Here is a 9,588-nt window from a genome sequence, read left to right as displayed (position 1 = left end):
CAGATTTTTCTTGCAAATGCTGGCTACTGACTTGCTCATTAATTGCACAGCTAACATGAAGCCCACATCCACCCCTGCTCCCCAGTCTGAGCCTCCCTGGGAGCAGTGCCTCCCTGTAGGCTCATTATCCACAAGAGGCTTTTCAAAATTGAAATGTTTCAACAAGCTGAAGTACAGTTACCAGAAATTAAATATCTGGAAGCCTAAATCCCCTGGTATAAACAGGCAGCTCTCCCTGCACAGAGCTGATTGACACTCACCCACACACTTCTCCCTCTTAACACCTCAGCACCTGAAAGCAAAAGACACTTGCCTAATCCTAGCATGCATTAAATACCTGCCCAAGAAGCAAACAGTGTCTCCAGTCTTCCCAAACCAGGAATGCTCCTCCACATGGGAAGCCCAAACTCCAGGTATCTGCCTGACCTAGCCCTTCACCCCACCTTCCCACACTGCTGTATCTGCAGCAACCAACACTTGGAAACACTTGAAAGTTTTCACCCCAGGCCAGCAAATACATCCAATAAGCCATTCCCAACAGCCATGAGCTTCCATGAGTCCATTGGACACACTGGAATGACACAGGCTTATGGCAGCAGGATGTTGCCAGTGTTATTACACAGCCTGGACCATCCCAAGCTGCAGTGGCCAGCCCAGTTGCTGGGCAGGATTGCAGCAGCTGCACCTCAAGCATGGACAACACCTTGAGTGCATTTGTGGCAATGCTTTCCTCGCTGCTCCATCCTGTTCAGGCAGGAGCTGCTCTGCTCCCCACTCCCAGGACAAGCTGCAGAGGAGTTCTCCTCCCTAGGGATGTGACCACTGTCCCTGCCCACAGCCAAGGCAATGACACATCCTGCTGTTGTGTGGCTCCCTTGCTGCAGCAGCCCTGGGCAAGAGGCAGGTGCACAGTGCAGGGTCCCAGCAGCAGGGCAGTGCTTATCTCCTGCCCCATGCACTGCTGTGTCAGCACTGGGGGCCCTGCATGCCCAGGAGATGTGGTGCTCCTTGCCCTGGGTGCAGATGTGGGAGTTCACGTGCTCAGGAGACAATAAAAATTCATCACAGCTGACAAACAAGCAGCCTTGGAGTGAAAGATGTGTCAGCAGCAAAAGCCCAGCATGTGTGATCTGACAGATCTCTGCTGATTCTGAGGGTGGCAAACTCTGTCTCCCACTTCTCTCCAGGGACCTCAAGTGTGCAGGTCACCTGCTGCAGCAAACCCACCCTCCCCAGCTGGCAGAGGGCTCAGAGCCTCCTGGCCACACAGGCAATGCTGAATTTTGCTTGCCCAAAGTGAAGGAATGAGTTGGTTTCTGTAACTGCGTTGGTGGAAGTGCTGGGCATGATGGAGAGGGGCAAGCCAGTGAGCACAGGGGACCAAGCCTTCCCCACAGTGTGCCATCCATGGCAGGATCACCTGGCAGAGGTGCTGGCTGCATTCATGGGGCAATTCCTCAGAGAGCTGAAGAATACAGATTTTCATCCTTTCCCCATTCCTCCCTTTCTGAGACATCACTCCTGTACCTTCCAAAAACCATTCCTCCTCTCTCCAGGACTCACCTCCTGGTGCAAGCCTGGCTTTATGCAGTGTTTTTGTTGTCTTGGTGAAGGCTGAGAGCAGGGCTATCAAACAGGGGGCAGAAGACATCCCTAAAGCTCACACGGGGCCACCTTGTCTCCCTCCTTGCCAGAGACAGCCCCATTGTCACCAAGCCCAGCATCCACGGCTTCTCCCAGCCCTGCTGTGGTGCCCAGCAGAGGTGTGGGGCAGGCTCCAGAGCTGCAGCAGCCCTGTAAAACCCACACTTTCAGCAGTACCAGACCCTGCAGCACAGTCAATACACTCTCCTCTCCTTGCAGCAGAGCTGACAGGATGCTTAGTGTCCCCTTGTGGGGTGTTCACCCTCACTCCTGTCACAGAGGCTGGGAATGAGCCCTTCAGGGACTGGAAATTGTAAGTGGCGTTTCAAAGAGTGCAGCTCAGAAAAAAATAAAAAGGTGCTGAAGATCAAGTGTTTCTGGGGCAAAGGATGGTTGGTGGAGTGACAGGCAATTATTTTCACAAATGTTAATGAATAAATGGACTTCCTCTTCATTACCAAGCCACTTCACAGTCATCTGCAAATAGTTCCAATGACAATTAGTGAATTTCTAAATGGATTGAGAAATTGGTTTATACACAGATACCGATGCAACGAGGTGAGGTGACAGCCCAGCCTCACTCCTTACCTTTCCTCCTGGGGATTTTCCTGTGTGCTGAATGGGTGAGGCGTTCAGCTCACCATTATTTTCTTCTCAGCTCTTTCTCGGGGGAACGACTCTTGAATGAAATCCAGCAGTTTAATTTTGGTGTGATATGAATGGGCTTTGAATGTATTTAATGTTTAAAGGCAGCTATTCAGCTCGGAGCCTGCTCCGGAGGAGCAGCGGGAAGCAGAGCCGACCCCGGGAATTGCAGCGGTGCTACCGCAGCTCTTTTCTTCCCTCTGCAGGCCGCACTCTGATTTTCACTCCGGGACTGTCCCATAAACCTCGAGGCAGTCAGTCCATCACTTCAAGACTCCTTGAATACACTAATTTTGTTTGTTTGTTTCACCGCGGTGAGTCAGGGACCCCTGTGCCGAGGCAGGGATAAAATGCCATGCAGAAGAGCCAGGGAAGGATTCGGTGGGAGCCTCAGCTCCTTGCCAGGCTGCTCTGAGCCCTGCCACATCAGCTCAGTGTGCTGGAAACTGCTCCTCTCCATTCCCGGGGATGGCAGAGCTCCCTGTGCGGGCTGTGTGCTCACACACTCCCTTCCAGCCACGCAATGCAGCTGGGCTCACATGGGATGTGCTTCCCGTGTCTGGGCTCCCTTGGCAGGGAGCTGGGAGCGTGGGTCTCTCCCAGCAAGTGGCACTGACCATCTCCCACCCCCTGCTCACTCTCCCCCAGAGATCACTGTGACCCTGGCATCTCCTGTGGGCCAAGGACAGCCGTGACACACAGCACAGTTTCAAGTTACCACACGGCTTTTGCTGCACTTAAATGAATTTAGTGAGAGGAGACACCTTGGGCTAAGCATGGTGCTACCAACCAGCCAGTCCAGGATGAGGTGGACTACTAAGAGTGGAGTCTCATCCTGACTGTTTTTAGCCAGACAACTCATTTGCTGCCCCAAACAAGGGTTTGCACCTCCCTGCTCAGCTGAACAATGTCCTCTGATTGCCCCTTCCATCCCCACCCATCCCACTGGGAAACTTCTGTGACTGTGGGGAAATTAAGGTGAGAAGACACAGAAGGAGTTTCAGGTCACCCTTCCAGCCACAGCTGCCTAGAAGAATCATTCTAGGACCAAACAGACTTAGGCTGGAAAAAATATGTCACATTTACTGAGTGACTTTTTTGACTAACAGCCAGACTTTGAAAAATATTAGCAAGGGTAAAACATTAAGTGACAGAACAAGGACACTTTAGATGAAGGATGTTGTTCTCCCTTTAATTTACTCCCCTCTACAGCCTTGCAAAGATCTCAGCAGAGTAAGTGTCCTTATTGATGGATACACTATCCTTGTTAAGATGGGACAATATACTTATTTACAGCTTTCATCATTGTCATGAAGGCACAAAGCAAACAGATATAACTAATGAAGATTTAGCTGTTACATAATGTCTTTGCCAACTCCGTGCAGAAGTCTGGGTAAAACCCCTGGAAACAAATCTTTTTATGAGAGCATTTTAAAATAAATTTAAGACATGAAGAGATGTATTTGTAGTTTGTATTAGGACTCTGAGTATTGCTTTCCTGGAAAGATGTCTCAGGTTTGGAGTACAAGTGAAGTGATGAGAAACACCAAGGAAGTGAAAGCCACATCAGCCCTACAATCCATGCAGTGAATTTGCACATTCATGGTGATGCTCCATGGCAAAGGAGGTGTGAGCTGGGACCATTGGTACCACCAGCAAGATGCAGGCTCAGTAATAAGGGATCAACAGGCAGAAGGGATGGAGGAGCTGATGGAGGAGCTGCAGTAAAAGCTTCTTCACTTCATTTGATCCTCTCTGGATCCCTCTGAAGATGAGAACAGCCACGGGGGAGCAGCTCATGGTGGCTGGGACAGTAATGCTCCACAGCAAAGCAGGCAAGGTAATGCTTTCACAGCTCCTGCAGGAGCATGTTTGGTACTACAGACATAACCAGGTTCCTTGGATGTTCTCCTGAAATCCATTGTCTGAGAATCACAAGGAACTTAGTCCAAGTTTTGCCACTTACCACGCAGTAGAACTGGAGGTGGTGCATGATCACCTGGTGAGCTCCTGTGGAGCAGGGAGTAGGATGGCTCTCTCTGTTTCCCACTATGACCTCACACAATCCTTGTACAGATCACACAGTGGGGAAGAAAACTGTCCTTGCTAAATGATTTCTGATCTGTGCTCTCCCAAAAAGCACTCCCTAAACACAACTAAAAAGCAATCTGAGGCATTTAAATTTTCACTTTGTGGCCCCTTTCAAAAGAAAATGCCCCATGGCAAAACCACAGATGTGAATATCTGTTTTGGAACTGTGAATTCAGACAGGTATCAGCAGCTTGATCCATCTCTGCTTGGTGACTATTTAAAAAATCCTTCTCCTCCATGTCAGGAGAAAAATGGCAAAGTAGAATCAGATTCTTCTATTTAATGTTAGGAGGCAGGATAAAGGCATTCTCCCTTATGACAGGGTAGCCAGTATTTGGGGGATTGGTCTCACAGGGAGGTGAAGTCTGGTACAAACCCTCTTGTCTAGAAATACTCAAGTCCAACAGAAGCAATGAAGGAATGGTTTCTTCACAGCTGGGGCCTCATCCCAGAGCTCTGCAGAGCTTTTATTAAATTTACAAGGTTTCCTCCATGATGCTCTGTGCTCCTTCTTTCCCTCCTTCATGCAGAGCTCCCTCACTTGGTGTCTGCACCAGGGCCCCAGGGAGGGCCCTTCTGCCAGCACCATCCAGCTGCTGATGCTCCCTTGGAGGCAGCCTTGAGCATCAGGGGCAGCAGCTCCTCTTGCCCCAGTGAGGAGTCCATCAACACATCTAATTTCTTCTCACATCCAAGCTCAACAAAAGACAACCATATTTCACTGCCATTTCCCTGCAGTCACTGTGTTATGGACTCACAGAACTGGGAAGGAAATCCATGTCTTTGAGCCAAACCCTATAGATGCAAGATCCCCTTTTAAGCTTCAGCAAGAGCTGAACTTTTCTACAAAGTCTGTCGATCCATTTCTGGCTGAATCACATTTCAAAGAAAACTGGCCAGATAAGATACTTTTTTTTTTTTTTTTTTTAATAGAAAGGAGCATTTTTGAATTGATGCTGAATTTCCTTTGACTAGTTGATAAAATAGAAGTCAAAAAGCTCTGAGGGTCAAGGATATCTAGGAAGTGAGTACAGTCTTTAGAGTTACTATCCCTAAGGAAAAGAACCAGAAAGGAAGGCTGAGACAAAATGGTCGCTGAGACGACGAAGGAGGAGGAAAGGGGGGAGAAGGAGGAGGAAGGAAAAAGTAGTAAAATCAAACTTAATGGCTTGCTGCAGTTTGTGGGGACTGAGGAAACAAATTCTGGAGCTGAAGGAGTTGTCAGGCAGTGAGATAGGGTTACACATCCTCCACACAGAGCCTGCAGTGCTGGCTTGATTAGGAGAAGGGACTTGGGATCACTACAGGCAGAGCTGCCTTGCTCCCTGTCAACTTGCACAAGTAATCAGCATCCCAAAATGACAGCTCCCTCCAGGGCTGAGATTTCTTAAAACAAAACTAAAATAAAAATAAAAGGCCTCTTTGGTCCTGCTTCAAACCTAGCTGCACTACCAAAAGGAAAATAATAGTTAAGAGACAGAAAGACTCTGACATTCTCCAGCAACATCCCCAATGCTAATCTTCACCATGATAATAATAATAACAACAACAACAACAATGACTTACATTATTCCTACACCACAGTTGAGCAGCTCATATCCTGAGGAATACATCAGACTTGATAAACTACTGCCATCAACTTGCACAGTGTGATGAGACTTAGCGTGGGAGGATGCTGATGTTTCGTGATGCCCTAGAGAAGCTGAGGACAAAATGTGATAAAGATTCCCCCCTGCAGACCTCAGTTTCCAGGGAGGATTTTGAGTATGTGGAAGAGGAATCATACAGTTTGGGACATTGGCCAGGGCACAGGAAATAATGCCCTTGTTCTTGGCCAAAACATCAGTGGAGTTTTGTTACTGCCAACTCCAAGCCTTAAAAATTCTTGAGATGGGGGCCAAAATTGAATGATATTGGCTTAGATATGAGGGGGACTTTTTTTTCCCAGCAGTAGAGGTTTTTTGTTCTTTCTGGTTTCTGTTCCCAGAGGGTGCATTTTTATACTTTTCTCCACCATAATGAGCTCTAGCAGCAAGTCTCATATATGCATGAAATTTGGGAAGTTTACTGCACAGACTGGGACTTCAGGGAAAACAATAAATCTCACCGGTTCCACAGGGGAATTGCCAATGCTGGTGCTCAGCTGAGGGTCCTCTCCACTCTTACACCCCCCCCTCTCTCCTGGCAGAGCCTCTGCTCTGAGATGTGCAGCATTCCAAGCTGCAGCTCCAAGGGTGGCTTTCCAAGAGGGCCCCAAGAAAAAAGGTCTTCAGTGAGCAATTAAACCAATAATTAAACCAATGAAAACAGCTTTTTTTTTGGCTGTCCATCATAGTGTAGGAGGCTCTGGTGTCACAGACCCACTCTGATGGTCAGAGGGCACTACTGCTGTGGATTTTCTCCTGGCTAAGGAGGCTTAAGCTCACACTTTAATTTTTCCTTTGTGGTGGGATGGATAGAATCTTCCTCTTTCAATCCATAATTTATTTTCATAAACCTTGTAAAGACTTCATATATTTAAAACTATCAGTTCTCTACCAGATGTAGTCAGCATTAACCAAGGCACCCACTGGGCTGTGATGCTCACAAGGACCAACAGATGCCTGCAGCCTCCTCTCTGTGATCACCCCAGGAAATCCCCCTTCCTAATCCAGGGAAACCAATTACTCAGATCACTCCTGGCAGTGTCTGTGGCTTTTATCCTCTCACCTACAGGATTCCTACATGCAGGGAAGGCAGGAATGGTGTCACAGGGCCTGGTGCTGCCTGGGCCATGTGCCCAGCCAGTATTCTTGTGACAGACCTGAAACCTGACTCGTATTTTTATTGGGAAATATGCAGCAGAACAGTTCTGAAGTTGCACAATTCAATTAGAACCAAACACACCAAAACACCTCCCAAACCCCACTAGTCTCTCAGTACCCTCTTTCACTTTTTGCTAACCTGCTTTTCTGTGCCTAAGTGAGCAGAAAGCAGCAGAAACACATTTTAACAGATTGTTTCCCACCTCTTCCCCGCCTCCCCAAGGCAGGTTTAATATCCGTCCAGAGAGAAAAATTCATCTGCAATAAATCATCAATTACTGCAGCACTTAAACCCCTTGTTTGTCCTTCAGTGCTCCGCTAGGAGGGGATTGATTCCCGCATACCCTGGATCGCTTCAGCTCTCTGCCATCCCCTGAGCCGCTCCCCAGGGATGCTCCCGGCGCTGGGCAGCCCGGGATGTGCCCGGCAGGGATGCGGGGGCTCCAGTTACCAGCAGATGGCAGCTGGAGATCACGGAGGGAAATCCGGGAGTTCTCTGCTCCTGCAAGCGCAGCCCACAAGTCCCGGGTGAGCTTGGCACAGACACGGACGGGCCCTCCCCGCTTTTCACCCCGAGCTGCGGGATGCACAGGGAGCCCCAGCAAGGACACGGAGGAGAGGGTGGGAAAAGACACGGCGCTGATCCTTCCAGACATTGGAAACAGAATTAAAAAAAAAAAATCTACAAATTCACAGGCCACATCTCTCCTCCCTTCACCCCAGGCTCAACCTCTCAAGCCACAGAATCGTTTAGATGTCATTTTCTAACCCAATCCTACCACAAACTCTCTCATGCAGGTCCCAGCCAGCCCTCAAATGCATTTTAGGCAGAGTAACTCAGGATAGGAGCAATCCCTGTTCTCCCTCCACAGCAAAGCCTCACCCACAGCCCATCACTGCAGCAGCTCCCCAGAAATGAGCATTATCCTATTATCAGTTCTTGCTGCTTTCCTTTTCAGGTCCCACTACTCATAAATGTCCCTCCCTCCACCACAGTCAGTCCTGCAACAGGATTCACTCACTGTGCCATGGCACAACCCCAGCTCCACACTTCTGAGATGTTCTCTGCTCTCCTCCTCCTCCTCCTTCCAGCTGACAGCCCGGGTGAGCTGTGTCACAGAAAGCACCTGTAAAGAGGAATCATCCCCACCTCTCACCAAGAGGAGCTGGCTTTGAGGGGCTGCAAACATGAGAGAATCCACCCAATCCCACTGATTGAAGAATTGCTTCTTCCTGAAGAGGCCAAGATGGGCACTGCTAATGCAGCTGGGTCACCCCTCCAGCCCAGACAGCAGGAATACTGTGTATTAAAATACATTTAAAAGCTAAAGATAACCCCCCCAGCTTAAAAAAGTTCCTTGCTGTCTAAGGGCCAGATCCATATCTGATGCTGAGGTGTAAGAAGCACTGTGCATCCTCTGCATCCCTGGTCAAACGTGTAGGACAAAGGTGTGTCCCACCAGGACTTCTGGGCAGCCAATGCTCAGTTTGGGGTCCACTGACCCCCTGAGCAGCTTTCACCCCCAGGAGGATCCTTGCTGTCCCAGCTCCTTGCACAGATTCCTTCCACAGGCAGCACAGAGATTATTCACACACAGAAGCTTTTCTTGGCAAGGACAGAAAATGAAAATAGCATTTTTTTCCCATTCCCTGCACCCCCCAGCCCCCACTGCTTCAGTTCTGCAGAAGCCAATGGAGCCAAAAAAGGGGCTAGACAAGACATCAAGCACTACCCATTTAATCCAGCTCCAGTTCCTCATTTACCAATGTCAGCCTCCTGTCCAAGCTTTCTTTGGCTTTCATCTCTTCTTTTATCTGCATGCTGTCTCTGGTTTGCCCCTTCTGGTTGCTACTGCTTTGATCTCTTGAACTTCTGTAATCCAGACCCAAATCCATGAGTGCTTATGCTGAAGAGTTTCCAGTTTTTTTCCTGTTGTTACACTCTTTAAATTCTTTCTTTGAAAATTTTCCTCTGAAAATTCTGGCAAATTCTTTCTGTGCAGCAAATGAGGAGTTTTGATGTCCAGCCTGGGCAAGTGACCCTTTAACAATTCCCCACACCCTTGGAAATTTGCATTCCTGTGGTTTTTTTTGTTTCTTCCATCCCAACCCAGTATCAGATCCCCTGTGCAGGCTGAGGCTGTACCAGGCTGGGAGAGGTCTACAGGAGCCCCAGAATTCATTGTAGAGTTTTACCTGTACTGTGTTATCTGGTTGTTATGTGGCACAGAGAGTGTCTACACGCACAGACAGTATTCCATAATTAAATTTAGGAGAAAAAAACATGGGAGACACAGTGGAAACCCTGTGTGCTGACTCATTTGATTCCAGAAATTGATATTTCTTATTCAAAGGTGGAAGGTGATTCTTTATTTCGTCATGAATATGGTGAGAAGAGGAAAAA

The sequence above is a fragment of the Agelaius tricolor genome, unplaced genomic scaffold, assembly GCF_023055355.1.
Source record: "Agelaius tricolor isolate 1412-34295 unplaced genomic scaffold, bAgeTri1.0.p SCAF_11, whole genome shotgun sequence".
In the NCBI taxonomy this organism is placed as follows: Eukaryota; Metazoa; Chordata; class Aves; order Passeriformes; family Icteridae; genus Agelaius; species Agelaius tricolor.
This window is presented reverse-complemented; position numbering follows the sequence as displayed.